The 17,206-nt window shown below is 41.7% G+C and overlaps 1 pseudogene; it reads right to left on the bottom strand.

Annotated features, from left to right (window-relative positions):
- LOC149248718 (uncharacterized) overlaps nucleotides 1–12,467 on the bottom strand; it is a 195,387-nt pseudogene extending 182,920 nt beyond the window's left edge.
- Between the last annotated feature and the right edge of the window lie 4,739 nt (nucleotides 12,468–17,206).

Here is a 17,206-nt window from a genome sequence, read left to right as displayed (position 1 = left end):
GATGAATATAGATTGCAAGCCCTTCTCCATACAGAGGTAGTTTAGCTTCAGAGAAAGATATGGCATGACAAAAATATCAGGGAGAAGCAATTCCAAGAGGGAGATTGGGAACTACTCTATGATTCAAGATACAAGGATTTCAAAGGAAAGCTGAGGATAAGATGGTTGGGACCCTACACTGTGGAGAAATGCAATGACAATGGTTTAGTTCTGATCAGAACCATTGATGATGAAGCCATCCCCATGCTTGTCAATGGACATCGGTTGAAAGTCTACAAGAAACCCCTCTCCAAGCGAGAGTTTATTGAAGATTTGAATAAAATAGTGATGGTAGTGGAGCATGTCCTAGCTCCCACTTCACCCACTCACTGAAGAAAAAGAGAAAAATAATGACTCAAGTGAAAACCTCCATGAGGTGCTTGAGTCCCATCATTGGGTTGAAAACCTCTCCCGAGGCAGCTTAGTGATGTCAAAAAAAAGAGAAAAAGAGAAAAAAGGGAAAGAATAAGATACCTGGGTAAAAACCTCCCTTGGGGCACCAAGGGCATGAAATTAGAGTGAAAACCTCTCTAAGGTGCCCTAATTATTTTCAAAAAAAAAAAGAGAGAAGAAAAAATGAATTTTTATTGCATTGCAGGTTTGTAGGAGGACTACAGGGAGCAAAAGAAGGTGCCAAGGGGACCCTGACATTCACACCAGCATCCATCTCATCTCCTCCAAACCTTCCTCCATCATTTTTGGCATCTATTTCACCCCACTGTACCTTTTCTTTCAAAACTGTGTTTTTTACATGAGGCTCTGTGTTTTCTATAGGAGGCTCCTGTAGGAATTACAGAGAGCCAAAAGTGTCTACAGGAGGCATTTTGAGGGACAAGAATAGCTTCATGAGGAACTTATCATCCCTCTTACCACCTTCAAGCCTCCTTTACATCATTTCCAAGTGTGCATCACACTCCAAGCGTCATTATTTTTTCCCCTGCCCAAGAAAAAACATATAAAAACAGTTTTTCAGTTTTGAAAAAAAAACAAAAAAAATAAAGGAGAAAAGGCACCATCAACTTCACTTGAAGCTTACCTACTATCGCTCCATATTTATCTACACCTCTGGCATAATTCTCGAGCTCCAAACACAAGAAAAAACTAAAGTTTCAAGGGGAGAAGTAGCTACAGGAGCTCCTGTAGGAATTCCTGTAGCAGATGATCCCATAGAAGTCCAGCACCAACAGCAAAAGAGTGCACATCTGCAGGTTGAAAAGGCACATGCAGCTCAGCTCTAGCAAAAGAAGAACCTACAAAAACACACAACAACACACAACAACACATCAGCAAGCAGAGACAACATGCATAAAGGAAAATGATGGCATGCAGCAGAAAAAAGCCACAACACCTCACAACAAATACACTTGGATCGCAGGTAAGTAACTAAGTCACTCCTCTGTTTGCATTTGTGTAATTAGGAGTCATACGAAGGCAATGATATGGTTGAGATCGAATGAGGGAAAGGTGGCCAGTTAACTTGGCCACCTTCATTTAGTTGACTCCACTTATTTGAGATGTCACTAACACGTCTGCACAGTCAACTCAAGAAAAAGTGCCAAGGACAGGTAGTGGGAGGAAGAGTTAACTCCAAGGCAATAATGAGGGATGATTATGAGGAGGGGCCATGATGACCAAGCAGGTGGGGACCAATGGTCCTAATTTAGGCAATGTTGATCTGAAAATCACTCGTGAGTGATCTCAGTTAACTAATTAATGAATGAAGGTATTACAGACTCATGTGTTGGTGTGTGTCTATGTTATCTTAGGCAATGGATCGATCAGATTGCAAAATACACAGACACTGAAAAATGGAAGACAGTAAGAGAAACACAGTAAGTAATACAAGAACACAACACATTAATAAGGAGTTCACCCTATTCTCTAGGGCTACATCTCTGGTCCAGCTCTCAGTGGTGGCCTTCTTTTATTGTGTCTTTAAAGAAGAGATTTACAATGAGGAGCTCAACTTGAGTCTCCTGAAACAGAGGATGCTTAGCAGGGTGGTTCTTGGATTCCCCAAGCCACTAGAGTGCACAGACGCTTTCCCTACCAAGTCTCAACCTCTCTAGTATTTAATGGGATGAATCCAATGTGGTGATCAATTCCCAAAAGATGTCCTCACAGGGATTGCTTGAACATCTCAAGCCTGGTTCTGTCTGCTTGATGCTACCTTAAACTTGCTGGTCAGCTTGGCTCTCTATCTTCTACTTCTTACTTCTTTGTCTCTTTCATCCTTTTTCACTATTCCCTTCTCTAGCTCTTCCTTCTTCTGTTCTCTGTCTGTTCATGGCTTAAAGCCAATTTGTTCTTGACTGTTCACTTCCTCTTCCGCTCCTTTGGATCACCTGTTTCTGTTCGTTTGGAGTTCCCTACCTCTGCATCATCACCAACGTCCCACAGGGAAGTGGCCACTTGTCCTCTCACGAACTGCGCCAGCTCTTCTTCAAACGGTTCGGTATTTCAGTTACGCTATGTAATGATTCATCCACCAACTCAGCAGTCAAATCGGATTTTAGACTTTTATATGTCTTGGCTTAATTCCTCCATCAAATCTAGTTTCCCATCGGTCGCAATCTCTGCCGTCAGATCTAGAGCCCCTAGATCCTACGGTGTCCGCTCTTATCGCACGGTTGACTTGCTCGACCGTTAAACCCGCGATGAGAAGTGGTTTTCTCTGTCATCCGTCAGACATGTGTCATGCAATGTATGGAATCGCTCGTTTTCTGCCAAATCCGCTTACCACCCCAATATGCCTCCGATATTCTGCCAGATTTTGAGCGCAGGGCCCACCTTTTGCTTTGGTACTTTCCCTACGGTTTCCCGGCTTCCCATGTGACTGATCATTTCGGGGCTTTTCCTTCTCGAGGGGTTTTTCCCAGTGAATCACGCATCCGAAATGGCCTCTGTTTTTTGATCTGGACTTCCTAACTTCCAGTTTGCATCCTGCGTGGTCTCCATGGGCCTTGGTCAATGTGCTTTGGCCAAGGTCCTCATTGTTCCTTGCTGGCTACAAACTGCCACTATCCAGAGGTCTTCCTGATAACTCTTTGTTCATAAATTTTTGAAGTCTGTCCTAATTTGATATAGTCATAATACTTTGCTAGTTTTCATGGATCTAATTCAGATCACGGCCTTCCCACTGAAAAAGCTTTTGGACCACCAAAAGTTGGTTTTCAAGCATCGACTAAGTGAGGGTACAATCGTCTCACTTGTCTAATCTCTATCCATTTTGCACTGCTCGGCTTTGAACCCTTCAACCCAATTCTGAGGTACTCAACATCTCCCCTGCGCATCGTCCTCACCTTCCTGTCCAAAACTGTGTCTTCCTGCAATTCATTAAGATATTCAGGTAGCAGGTCATCAATAGAAGGCAATTGAATCTGCTCTTTGGGATCTTCAATTAGTGAAGGTTCAAACAATCTTAAGCAATCTGCATTTACGACTAAGTAGATGTGCATGTAAGTTGGTAGATAGGGGCAAAAAGCATCTTCATCAATCTTCTCAAGTATCTTGAAGGGTCCATACTTGATAGGCTTTAGCTTTTTACCTTCACCTTGCATCCTGTCCTTGCTGATATACAGCCAAACATGTCCACCAATTTGGAAACTATGCTCCATCTGATGCTTTTCATGCCTTGCCTTGTATTTGGTTTGGCTCCTTTCCAGCTGTTCCTGTATTGCCTAGTGGATCTCTTAGATTTGTTCAATGAACCTAGTTGCCCTGTCCACATCACCGTGTCCCTCAACTGTGGTGTCTTTACCAAAGACAAAATCCAAAGGAGACCTTGGTGTGAAACCAAAATAGGTCTCGAAAGGAGATCTCTGTGTAGAAGAATGTTTTGCTCTATTGTAAGAATGTTTCACATAACATAAATGTTCATCCCAAAGCTTAGGATGCTTGCTGCAATATCCCTTGACTAACTGGATCAAAGTCCTGTTAACTACTTCTGTCTGGCCATCAGTTTGTGGATGAAAAGCTGTGCTTTTCTTCAATTTGGTGTCCATCAGTTCCCACATACTTGACCAAAACTTTCCCACAAATCGGGTGTCTCGATTAGATACACCGGAAGTGGGTAATCCAAAATGAACCCATACATATTGAAAGAACAGTTTTGCAGTTTGTTCAGCTGTAATCTGTTTATTACAAGGTATCAAAATACACATTTTGTTGAACCTATCCACAACAACATACAGATAATCATGACCTTTCTTAGATTTAGGCAGTCCTCCAACAAAATCCATGGAAACACTTTCCCAAGGGTGAGAAGGAACTGGTAATGGAGTGTACAAGCCTAGTTTTCTATTGTTGGGCTTGCTTTTAGCACACATAGTACACCCTCTTACATATCTAGAAACTGTCTCGTTCATTTTTGGCCAATAACAAAACCTTTGCAGCTGTGAAACTATTTTAATTACCCCATAATGACCTGATATTAGAGAAGTGTGTGCTTCTCAAATTATCTTTACTCTTTCAGTTTGTGGAATGCATAACTTCCCACAATGATACAAGAGTTGGTCCTTTACATGATAATCCAATTTTTCCACTCGTTTTCCTTGACTTAAAGTTGCATATACATCCTTGAAGTCTATATCTTGAGAATATTGTTCAATGTAACTCTCATGTAACACAGAATTATGCTTAAGTATAGTAGATGCATTTATAATGGGTCTAGATAGCATATCTGCAACTTTATTATGTATGCCTTTTTTATATCTGATGACTAAATGAAACTGTTGTAGAAAACCCATCCATCTATAGTGTCTTGATTGCTACAACTTAGTTTGGGAGTGTAGATATTGAAGTGGTTGATGATCAGTATGTATTACTGTCTCTTTAAACATTAAGTAATGTTTCCACTTTTTCACACTCTGTACTAATGCATACAATTCTTTATCATATGTAGGATAGTTAACTACTGCATAATTAAATGTCTCAGAATGATAACATATGGGTTTGTCGTGCTGTGTCAATACTCCTCCCATGGCATAGTCACTGGCATCCGTTTGGATCTCAAATGGTCTCTGAGGATCAGGCAGTGCTAGTACAGGTGTTGTACTAATCTTTTCTTTCAAGGTGTTGAAGGCTTTCTACTGTTTGCCTCCCCACTAAAACACCTTGTTCAATCCTGTTAAAGCATGTAAGGGAGTTGCAATTGAGGAAAATTTAGAAATGAACTTTTTCCAATATTGTGCTACTCCTAGGAAGCTTCTAACTTCTATAGCAGATTTGGGTTTAGGCTAGTTCACAATGACTACCACTTTAGAGGGATCTATCTTCAATTCACCACTCCCTACTATATGAACCAAATAATTTAGAGATTTTTTGCCAAATTCACATTTTGAGAGTTTAACATAAAGTTTTTCTCTTTTCAAAGCATCTAGTGTTTGCTTAACATGATTTAAGTGTTCTTCCCACGTTTTGCTAAAGACCAAAATGTCATGCAGATACACAATAACAAAATCATCAAGAAAAGGTTTTATATATCATTCATTAATCTCATGAAAGTAGCAGGAGCATTAGTTAAGCCAAAAGACATAACCAGCCACTCATACAATCCCTGCTTTGCTTTGAAAGCAGTCTTCCATGCATCTTGTTCTGCAACTTTGACCTGATGGTATCCACTATGCAAGTCTAGCTTGGAGAAATAAACAACTTCTTTAAATTGATCTAAAAGATCATATATGAGAGGAAGGGGATAACAATTTTTTATTGTTATATTATTCAATGCTCGGTAATCAATGCATATTCTCCATGAGCCATCTTTCTTTCTCACCAAAATGATTGGTGACCCACATGGTGATGTGCTAGGTCTGATGAACCCTTTCTCGAGCAACTCCTGCACCTACTTCTTGATTTTAGCATTCTCTAAAGCGGACAACTTGTACATTCCAATGTTAGGCAATGGAGCATCTTGCTGCAAAATAATATCATGCACTATTTCCTTTTTGGATGGCAGACCTTTAGGTTCTTGAAACAAGATATCATACTCTGAAACAACCTTTCCTAAATCATCTTGCTATGTAGCATTACAACCTTCAAATACATTGGTTTTATCAGGATTCTTTTCCTTTACAACCATCAGTAAGAATTGTTTGCATGAATTTATCATTCTTTTAATTTGCCCTGAGTTTATGAGAGTATAATTATTCTTGAGCTTATGAGATTTTACAAAGTATTCGATTCCATCTTTAACAAGTAGATACTTGTTCTCAACTCTATAGAAAATAGCTTTTCTGTCATACAAGTAAGGACTTCCTAAAACAATTCCACATATATCCAAAGGAATTATTTCCAACTCAACCTCATCTACAAATGCTAACCCAAAAGAAAACTTGAGTTTTCATTGTCCAGTCACTTGTAGTTGTGCTTTATCATTCAACCATCCTAATGGGTATGGTTTCTTGTGAGGTGTAGTTACTAATCCCAACTTCTTTACAATTGCCTCAGAAATTAAATTTACTTGTGAACCACTATCAAACAAAGTATCAATCTTTTGATGTTTGGAAGTAACTCGATTATGGAAAAGCTCATGTCTTTCTCTCTCGTTTTCTTCATCAATAGTAGATTGTGAAAAATTACTAGTAGATGCTTCAGAATTTTTACCTCTTATACCTATGGCTGCAATAGTTGTTTCATCTCCCGAGTCTGACCCCAAATCTTTCTTAATAGCTGCAGCAGTCTTCTTCTTCTTGCCCTTGAACTTCTTAGGTCTCAACTCTGCATGCAGAATCCAGCAATGCTCATCATCATGCCCATTCTTTTTACAGTGAGTGCATGAAGCCTTGCTTTTCTGTGTAGTGTTAACCTTCCTTGCTTTCCATTTCTACTTTCTTTTCTCCTTATTCTTTCTTGCAGTGGGTTGGGATGATCCCCCAACTTCTGGACTTCCATTCTTTACTCTAGCTTCTAGATGAGTAGCTTGTACAGATACCTCATCTATACTAGTGGGATTAAACATGAGGATGGTGTGCCTCATGTGGCTGTGTAGACCACCAATGTACTTCAACAGAGTCTCAGGTGAGTCTAATGAGATTCCTAGAATCAATGCTCTCTTTCTAAATTCTTCAGTGTACCCTTGCACACTTTGCCCTTTCAACTGTCGAAGAGTTTACCAACTCATCATGGCTTGCTACATGTAGGCCAATGGATAGAACTGCTTTTTGATTGCAGAAACAAATTCACTCCAGACAGAGATAACCTTACCATGTATTTTCATGTCAGCTTGGGTCCTACCTTCCCACAAAACCAAGGTTGTGCCTCCAAGGCATAGGCTTGTGATCCAGGTGGATGTTGGTGGCCACCCACCTATCCCACTTAGACCCCCACAACTGTCTCTTTCAGTTTTTTAGTTTCCTTAATTATAGCGCAGTTTACTATTTTTAGCAGTTTTTCGGGTCCTAAACTTCCGGATCCGTTTTGAGGCCCTAAACGACGTTTTTTGGGAAATCTACCACCAGTAATTTTTCTAATAAAAGTCATCTTTTCCGTCGTAGTCCTCAGAGAGATCTTTCCAATGGGCTATCATGCACGTCAAACGGAGATAATACAACCAATTCGCGACGCCGGGAAGTTGGTTGTCCATCTCACCCCAAAACGGGGCCCACAATTTGGCGTTTCATATTCTAGGGTTAGGTTTTGGAATGTGAAGGGTTTTCCATTGTTTCTCAATAATAAATAGGCCTTCGAGCCTCATTGTAAGCACAATTCGGAATAGTTCAGAGGCATGTAGCCGACACATCTCTTCTCAGAGATAAGCTACCATCGCCCTAGCTGGGTTATTTCTATTTCTATTTGTAAGCATATTTCAGTATTTCCCATTAGTGAAATGAAGTATTATTTCCGCTGCATATCTGTCTTTATGGTTATCTCTATATTTTATTGCGTTCCTATTTAAATCTGGATCAGTGGTATCAGAGCGGTCTGCTTTTTCTCTGTTTTTCTTTGCATGTCCCCAACGAGGTTGGGATATAAGGAGTTAAGGCTTGAATTGGTCGAACCTTTGCAAGACCAGCCTCACAAATCTCGATGACCTCCCATGGCAGATGAGAAGAAAGAGGAGGGGGTAGGAGATCCTATCAGAATCTTGCTTGAAGAAGCCCTCGAGCGGCAAAGGAACGCGATGATGGATAGCTTTGCGCAGATCCTTCAGCGGCTACCCAGAGGTGATGCATCGACTTCCAACAGCTACTTTGGAAATGCCACACCATTTAAGGTACAAGTTAATTTTGAAATCCCCATCTTCGAGGGTCAAATAGACGCAGATGCCGTAGATAAATGGTTAAATCTACTAGATGGGTATTTTTCTATTCATGAATTTTCAAGTCGGGAAAAGATTGTTTTCGCTCTTCTCAAAGCAGCCCCCCACGTCAAGGACTGGTGGGAAACATACTACGAGCAGAAGGATGAAAGTACAGGCTCACTTTTTTCAGCCGCCCCCACTTGGAATGACTTCCGGGATGCCATCAAGGAGCAGTACTACCCTGTCAAAAGCTATGAGGACAAATACATCAAATGGACCACACTGCGGCAGGGATGAGACCAAGATGTGCCAGAGTTCACAAATATTTTTCATACCCTTCACACACAGTTGGGTATCAAATATTTTGAGCTGCATCTGGTACTCAAATACCGCAGCTGCCTACACAGATACATCCAGGAAGAGATGGAGTTCTTGAACATCTCCTCACTCGGCACAGCAATATCGATACGCTGTCAAAATCGAGCAAAAGTTCAAACAGAAGAAGCGAGACTTTGGATCAGCAAATTGAAGCCCAAAGGACAAAGCCAAGGTGGGGTGACCCAAGACAACCCCTCGAAGCTGCAAGAAGAGAACAACACCACGAAGCCAAAGAAGGACACAGGAAAGTGGTGTGAGTTCCACAAGAGTCCCACTCATAACACAAGTGAGTGTCGGACCAAGCAGTCGCTGGTGGCCGAGTTGAAGGCTTCCGAATCAGATGCATGTTCCAACTCTGAGCCAGAACCCGACAAGGGGGACGGCAAAGGGAAGCAAATCATTGATGTGGATCCTAGTGCCACTGTTGCCACTGCCAAGATCCAGAAGAATGAGCCCGAAGAACCAAAGGAGGGGGAACGTCTTTTCCACTCACAGATGTGGGTGAAGGGTTCACCGCTGCAATTCATTGTCGACAGTGGCAACCAAAAGAACCTCGTTTCAGCAGAGGTCGTGAAGCGGTTGGGCCTACCAACTACGCCACACCCACAACCGTATAGTATCAGGTGGCTTCACGAAGGACGAGATCTCAAAGTTTGCCAGCAGTGCCGCCTTCCCTACAGCATCAAGCCCTTCACAGATGAGGTATTGTGTGATGTTACACCTTTGGATGTTTGTGATGTACTATTAGGCCAACCATACTTGTGGAGGCGACATGCTGTGAATGAGTCAAGGCCTCGCGCTGTCATTATTTCTTTGGATAATTCATTATACAGGATACCATAGGTAGCTCCACCTACCGCCACCTATTTTATCACTGCTAAGAAAGGCAGCAAGCTCATCTCACAGACTAGGAAATTTATTTTCTATCTGGTTCGCTCCCGAAGTAAGGGGAAGATCGTTGCTACATCCATGACCCCCGTAAAGGGTTCCTCCACGCAGCAGCAGCAACATAGGGATACAGTCATGACAGGACACAAGAACAACTTCTCCTTACCCGAAGGGGTATCACACAAGTTTCAGGTGGGCGAAAAAGTTTGGTTACATCTACAGAGAGAACGCCTTACCAGAACCCATCAGAAACTCAAACCACTTCGACATGGTCCTTACACCAGTAACAAGGTTGTGGGAAACAATGCTTTGAAGAACAACATTCCTCCATTCCTTCGCTTGCACCAATTGTTCAATGTGGACCATCGCCGACCATGCTTCCCACCATTTCTAGACACATCAGAGATTGCAAAACAGCTCAACAGAAGCTTCCTCATCTCAAGGAGGAACTCAACGCAATGGGGAACATTGCTTCCTAAGTGGGGCGGAATGATCCAGGTGGATGTTGGTGGCCACCCACCTATCCCACTTGGACCCCCACAACTGTCTCTTTCAGTTTCCTTAATTATAGCGCAGTTTACTATTTTTAGCAGTTTTTCGGGTCCTAAACTTCCGGAGCCGTTTTGAGGCCCTAAACGACGTTTTTTGGGAAATATACCGCCATCAATTTTTCTAATAAAATTTGTCTTTTTCGTCGTAGTCCTCGGAGAGATCTTTCCAACGGGCTATCATGCGCATCAAACGGAGATAATACGACCAATTCGCGACCCCGGGAAGTTGGCTGTCCAACTCACCCCAAAACAGGGCCCACAATTTGGCGTTTCATCTTCTAGGGTTAGGTTTTGGAATGTGAAGGGTTTTCCATTGTTTCTCAATAATAAATAGACCTTCGAGCCTCATTGTAAACACAGTTTGAAACAGTTCAAAGGCATGTAGCCGACACATCTCTTCTCAGAGATAAGCTACCATCGCCCTAGCTGGGTTATTTCTATTTCTATTTGTAAGCATATTTCAGTATTTCCCATTAATGAAATGAAGTATTATTTCCACTGCATATCTGTCTTTATGGTTATCTCTATATTTTATTGCGTTCCTATTTAAATCTAGATCAGCTTGCTAGCTGAATCTTGCTCTTGTCTGAATCGATATTCTGTACTCTGCAATAAAAATTAATTTGTCTAATCTAATTGTCCAGCTTTTCTTCATTCAACTCTCCATCATATATAGGTAAATCAAATTTAACATCTATTTTAATTAAATATGCTTTCTTTTTGTGTTAAGGGCTATTAGGAGGTGTGAGAAAGCTTTCCTCTTTCCCTTTGCCTTTTGAGTGGTCATGGAAATGAGACTCATCTTCTCATTTGTCTTGTTTGCAGCCTGACGAATCTTCATCCTTGTGTTTCTAAAGTCCCTATACATTTCCTCTACCATGGACTTTATGGCTAGGAAACTATCTATGAATTGAGGGTCTGGCCCCATAGAACCTTCCTCTGACATTGTCTTCCAAGGATAGAATCTCTCAATTTCATGATTAGTTTCGACCAACTCTCCTTCTCATAATTTGAGCTTTGATCTAGTTAGCATTCAACAGCTAAATCCAACACAAGCTTGTCTAACCTTAACAGCCTTGAGCTCTGATACCACTTGATCTAAAAATCACTCGTGAGTGATCTCAGTTAACTAATTAATGAATGAAGGTATTACAGACTCATGTGTTGGTGTGTGTCTATGTTATCTTAGGCAACGGATCGATCAGATTGCAAAATACACAGACACTGGAAAAATGGAAGACAGTAAGAGAAACACAGTAAGAAATACAAGAACACAACACATTAATAAGAAGTTCACCCTATTCTCCAAGGCTACGTCTCTGGTCTAGCTCTCAATGGTGGCCTTCTTTTATTGTGTCTTTAAAGCATAGATTTACAATGAGGAGCTCAACTTGAGTCTCTTGAAACAGAGGATGCTTAGTAGGGTGGTTCTTTGATTCCCCAAGCCATTAGAGTGCACAGACTCTTTCCTTACCAAGTCTCGACCTCTCTAGTCTTTAATGGGATGAGTCCAATGTGGTGCTCAATTCCCAACATATATCCTCCCATGGATTGCTTGAACCTCTCAAACCTGGTTCTTTCTGCTCGATGCCGCCTTAACCCTACTGGTCAGCTCAAATCTCTATCTTCTGCTTCTTGCTTCTCTATCTCTTTCATCTTTTTTTACTGTTCTCTTCTCTAGTTCTCCCTTCTTTTGTTCTCTGTCTATTCATGGCTTAAAGCCAATCTGTTCTTGACTGTTCGCTTCCTCTTCCGCCCCTTCGGATCGCCTGCTATTGCTCATTTGGAGTTCCCTGCCTCTGCGTCATCACCAACGTCCCACAGGGAAGTGGCCACTTGTCCTCTCATGAACTGCACTAGCTCTTCCTCAAACGGTTTGGCATTTCAGTTACACTGTGTAATGATTCATCTGCCAACTCAACGGTCAAATCAGACTTCAGAATTTTATATGCCACGGCTTAATTCCCCCGTCAAATCCAGTTTCCCATCGGGCGCAATCTCCGCCATCAAATCTGGAGCCCCCAGATCTTACGGCGTTTGCTCTTATCGCACAGTTGACTTGCTCGACCGTTAGCCCGTGATGAGAGGTGGTTTTCTCTCTCATCTGCTAGACACGCATCATGCAATGTATGGAATCGCTCGTTTTTTGCCAAATCCGTTTACCGCCCCAATATGCCTTCGATATTCCACTGATTTTGGAGTGCGGGGCCCACCTTTTGATTTAGCACTTTCCCTACGGTTTCCCAGCTTCCCATGCGACCGAGCATTTCAGGGATGTTCCTTCTCGAGGGGTTTTTCCCAGCATCCGAAACGGCCTCTGTTTTCTGATCTGAACTTCCCAACTGCCAGTTTGCATCCTGCGTAGTCTCCATGGGCCTCAGTCAGTGCGCTTTGGCCGAGGTCCTCATCGTTCCTTGCTAGCTACAAACTGCCACTGTCCAGAGGTCTTCTTGATAACCCTTTGTTCATAAATTTTTGAAGTCTGTCCTGATTTGATACAGTCATATCACTTTGCTAGTTTTCATGGATCCAATTCAGATCAAACGTACACCTTGCCAGCTCAGCACTCATAATCGAAAATATCCATAAAAGGTAATGAGCACTCCTCCGCGCGCATTCTCACCACCTTTTCTTCATTTTCTCCTCATAACTCAGCCACATAGTAGTCTTCTTGTGCCCGCACAGCCACCATCCTCCATCGATTTCCTCCATATTCTTACTCTTGGAATTTTCTACAGGAGCACCTAAAGGAAATCTACAGGAGGGATAGTGGGCTTCTACAAGAGGGGTAGTGAGTCATTTTGAAGGGAGAAACCACGATTTTTGGCACAAATTCCAATCTGAAGAGGTAGGGTTCATGAATGCCCCCTATTGAATATCAATTTATGAAGGAAGTAGTCTCAATTTGAGGATGAAATAAGTCTTTAGGAGGGTAAAAATACATAAAAGGAATTTCTATTTAAAAAAAAAAAACACACACACACACACACACAATCTCCCCTGTTTCTCTGTTTTTCTCAAAATTCTTTGTCTCCACCTCCATATTTGGTTTTTTAAAAGAAGTACAGGCAATATGATAGGGGGGTTTATGAGAAAAGATCCCACTAACTCCACTAGGCTCCATGCACATCCTCAAGTGGTGGACATATTTACAAGGGCAAACTGGATGAATTCCTTTGAGAAGTTTAGAGGGTTTAATGATGAAATTTCCCAAGAATTTGTTCTCTCTCTGGTCCCTCACACAAGAACTCATGCTACTGTAACCATTAGAGGCCTCTCCATTGAAATAACCCCTAAATTCATCAGTAGGGTCACTACCCTTCCTCTTGGGCTGCCTTGGAGTAAATATGAGAAACCAATTGGCCAGGCTGCCAAGAAGAATTTTTTCCAAGATAATGAAACCCCTGTTGAAGACAAAAATGGAATTAGGAGGGCTAGTATACCATATCCCTAGGATGAGGTTAGCTACCAAGTAATCAAATACATTTCTTGTGAGGGGAGGCACAACATTATCTATGGATATCATTTCAGAATCCTCCATGACTTGAGATATGGCATGGATACCCCAGCACCTCAAAAGTTCAGTATCCCTTACTTTCTCCTTCAGTCCCTCATTGACTCTAGCACTAAGGTACAAGCAGGAAATTCACAGCAGTTAGCTCACCATGGCTTAATCAAAATCCTAGTAGAGGAAGCCCTCCATACCTTTACACTCCCTATAGCATGGGAAGTTTTCCGAAATATGACAGCTGAGGATGACATAAAGGCATTAACCTATGATGTTAGTCTTGCTATCAGTGAGGAGGAAGAACAACAAGGAGGAGAAGATGAAGCTAGTGGTGACATAGTAGAACAAGAAAGGAAGGAGGAAAGAAAAGAAATAGAGGAGGGAAAATTTGAAGAGATAGAAAAAGATACAAAAGAGGGAGAAAAGGAGGCAAAGAGGGTAGAGCAAGGAGAAGAGTCCCCTGAAACTTTGGAAAGAGAAGCAGCAGCTGCCCTCACTGCCCTCAATACACCAATCAAGCAGAAGCATAAGAGGAAAAGAAAAACCTCCATGTATTTCAGGGCAAGGAAGAGCACAAGAATTAAACCAGGAAAACCTTAGCCCTCCTCAAAAGTTCCCATTACCATTGAAGATTCACCATCTGCTAAGGTGAAGGAATCTCCTTCCAAGACACCCATTACCTATGAAAGGGGGACTCCAAGATCTTATACATGGAAGGGAAAGGCAATACTACAGGACCCAAAACCAGACCTATAGGAAGCTGAAACAGTCCTACAGGAGACACTGTCCCAACTACAGGAGACCCAAAAGCTTGAGAAAAATATAGGGGGACAGTCAGGGATGAAAGGGGAAGCACAAGAGCTACAAGAACCTTCCCCCCAACCTAGTCTTGCCTCCTAATACAATCTACTTGAGGGAGGCAATATAATCCCACAAAAATTTGCAATTCCACTATTTTTCGAATTGGAGAAAGAGAGAGTGAGAACACATAGGTGGATGTAGATAGCCAAGTCCAAAGGAGTTGAAGATATTGGGCACATGGAAAAAAAACTCAAGGAAATGGGCAGAGAATTGAGTGCTCTCAGAGACAGAGGAACCATTACAAGAAGCCACCTTGAAAATGAGAATGAATTATTAAGGAGGCAGCTGCAAGAGAAAGAGACTCAGCTGGCATACATGGTGAGCTTATCCATGGAAGAATTACAATGCAAAACACTATCCAAATCTTATGGCCTCTATCTAAAGGATCGATGGCTTCAATTCCAAATAAAAACTTTGGCACAAAGAGGCACAATGCCTTTCCAAGACTATAGGCAGTTCATGGATTTGTGTGACCAAAGCACCTCAGAGGATAAAGCAAAGATGGAAGAGTTCTACCTACAAAACATGGCCCTCACAGACATGAATGTGTGGGACCCCAATGCTAAGCTAGGTGATCTGCAATTAATGGTCATGGCCTCATGGATGAACCATGAAAAATTGAGGGTAGCAGAAATGAATAGATTGTTGATAAAAGAGTAGAATTAACCATTAATGATAAGAGTTGAGCCATCAGATCCTATGGCACTCATCATCACACACAACCTGCTTGCTAATGACCCTCAAATTGCCCCTAAATATCTAGCCAATTAGGCACAAGTCATTGCACACTTTGAATATATGCAAAGGCTACTTGGGGATGATTGTGTGCATGCATGCATGAGAAGATGGAACACCCTACCCTACAGCTTGCAGCTCAGAGCATACCATTCCCCAATGAGGTTGAGGGAGGCATTGAAAAAAGTGCCAATGTACAAGCACTCCATGCAAAGGCTGAAGGTCAACTGGATTGGCCTCAAACTGAGTCCTCCACTCCTATTAAGCATGTTGTAAGGTAGAAGAGAAGAACAAGAGAAGGAGTAGTGGAAGGACATAGGCTGAATAGTAGGATTTTATGGAGAACATCAGCAGACCACATCAGAAGCCTAGAATGCTATGGAGGCCACCATGGCCATAAAAGATGAAGAGATTGACTAGGTTGCTCAGAGGATGAGCAACACCTTCAATAGAGGGGTGATGATGAGCCTAATAAATGGGTAATTATATGGGCTCATCACACCTCCTAACCTAGTCAAATCAACCATTCTCTTAGCTTATTGTATGATTTTCTGATTATATTTATGCTTATAGGGTGAGTTGAGTTAGTTATTATGTCATGTGGTCTAACATGTATTTAATGCAGATTATTGATGGATTTCGAGGTCAAATTCAAGGATCTAGTGGCAAAACTACAGCAATAACTCGAAGTAGACAAAGGAGAGGACTTATAGGAGGGAATCCCCCTCATTTATTTCTCCTCACCTTGAATTCCCCTTCATTCAGCTCAGAGTACAAGCAGCTGAATCATGCACTAGAAGGCAGCCAAGCAAGTGGAAGATGATTGAGAGTTATCTTGAGTTTTGGGAGCCAAGCCTTCTTGATTTTAAGGAAGCTGTTGGTAGTTTAAGATGTATAAGTAGAGAGGCCTAGGGCCTTACTAGGGTCAGATTTTTTTTGCTTGTGTAAACTCTGCTCAAATTTCGAGCTTATTATTTTGTGACAGTTTCATGTAATCTTGCTATTTTAATAAGAAAGATGGAATCCTTTTTGAGCTAGCACCGGGTTACCTCAAAGGGTTGAATCTCTTGGGTTAGGGCCCAATCGAAGCAGCTAATCTTCTCTTTACTTGTATTTTTATGCTTTACTGCAGTTGGTAGATTAGTTTGTTGTTAGATGTATTTTCCTTAAGGTTAAGAATAGGTTGCTTTTGATGATTTAGTATTTTTCTTCCATTTGTGCTTTCTGTAGCAAGTTAAGCAGTGATCAGAAAAGATTCAAAATGCTAGAAATAGTGCCTTGGCCTCTCTTCCTCCCTCTGGGACCATGATTTGAGGAAAAGACTCTCTTGTTGCCCCAAAAACACATACTTTCCTCATTCCTAGGACTTCTAGTGTTTGCAGCTCTTTAGTAGGTTGATAGTCCAGTTTTGCTTTGCTTTAGATCTCCTTTATCATGTTCATTTCCTGATTTTCAATAGTCCTCTTTCATTCTCTCCTTTCTTGTAGCATTTCTCAGCATTTCCTTTCGTACATCATAGTTTAGACCATTTTTATACAAAACTCTGTTTTCCTAGGATGCACTCATTTCATTTGTTGCTTGATTTGCTTGGTTGACTATCAGTTTCTATGTAGCAGATCTCTTCTAGTAGTAGGCCAGCTTACCATGAATCACACCCTCCATCTGACCCATGCCCTATAGGTCTCCCAAACCTCACCTCAATTCTGCCCTAGTTTCCTTTATTTTCCATAGAACTTCTTCCTCTCTCCTTCAGAAAACCCAATCATCTTTCTCTCTCCTGGTAATTCATGGTAGACCTTAGGCACCCTAACACCTCATCCAAACCTTCATCCACCTTTTCCACCCACTCTCACACCCTAAAAACAATGAAAATTTCTCTCAGCCTCCTCCTGTAGGCCTCCTGTAGTTTTCATGTTTTCCTCCTGTAGTTTCCCTGTGTCCTCCTGTAGTTTTTCCTGCCGGCTTTCTTTTGAAGGCCAAGCGTGGGAAAATCCTCTAGAAGACCAC

The sequence above is a fragment of the Pinus tabuliformis genome, chromosome 7 (assembly GCF_031772625.1).
Source record: "Pinus tabuliformis cultivar Carrire ecotype Pingquan chromosome 7, CPIR1, whole genome shotgun sequence".
In the NCBI taxonomy this organism is placed as follows: Eukaryota; Viridiplantae; Streptophyta; class Pinopsida; order Pinales; family Pinaceae; genus Pinus; species Pinus tabuliformis.
This window is presented reverse-complemented; position numbering and strand designations above follow the sequence as displayed.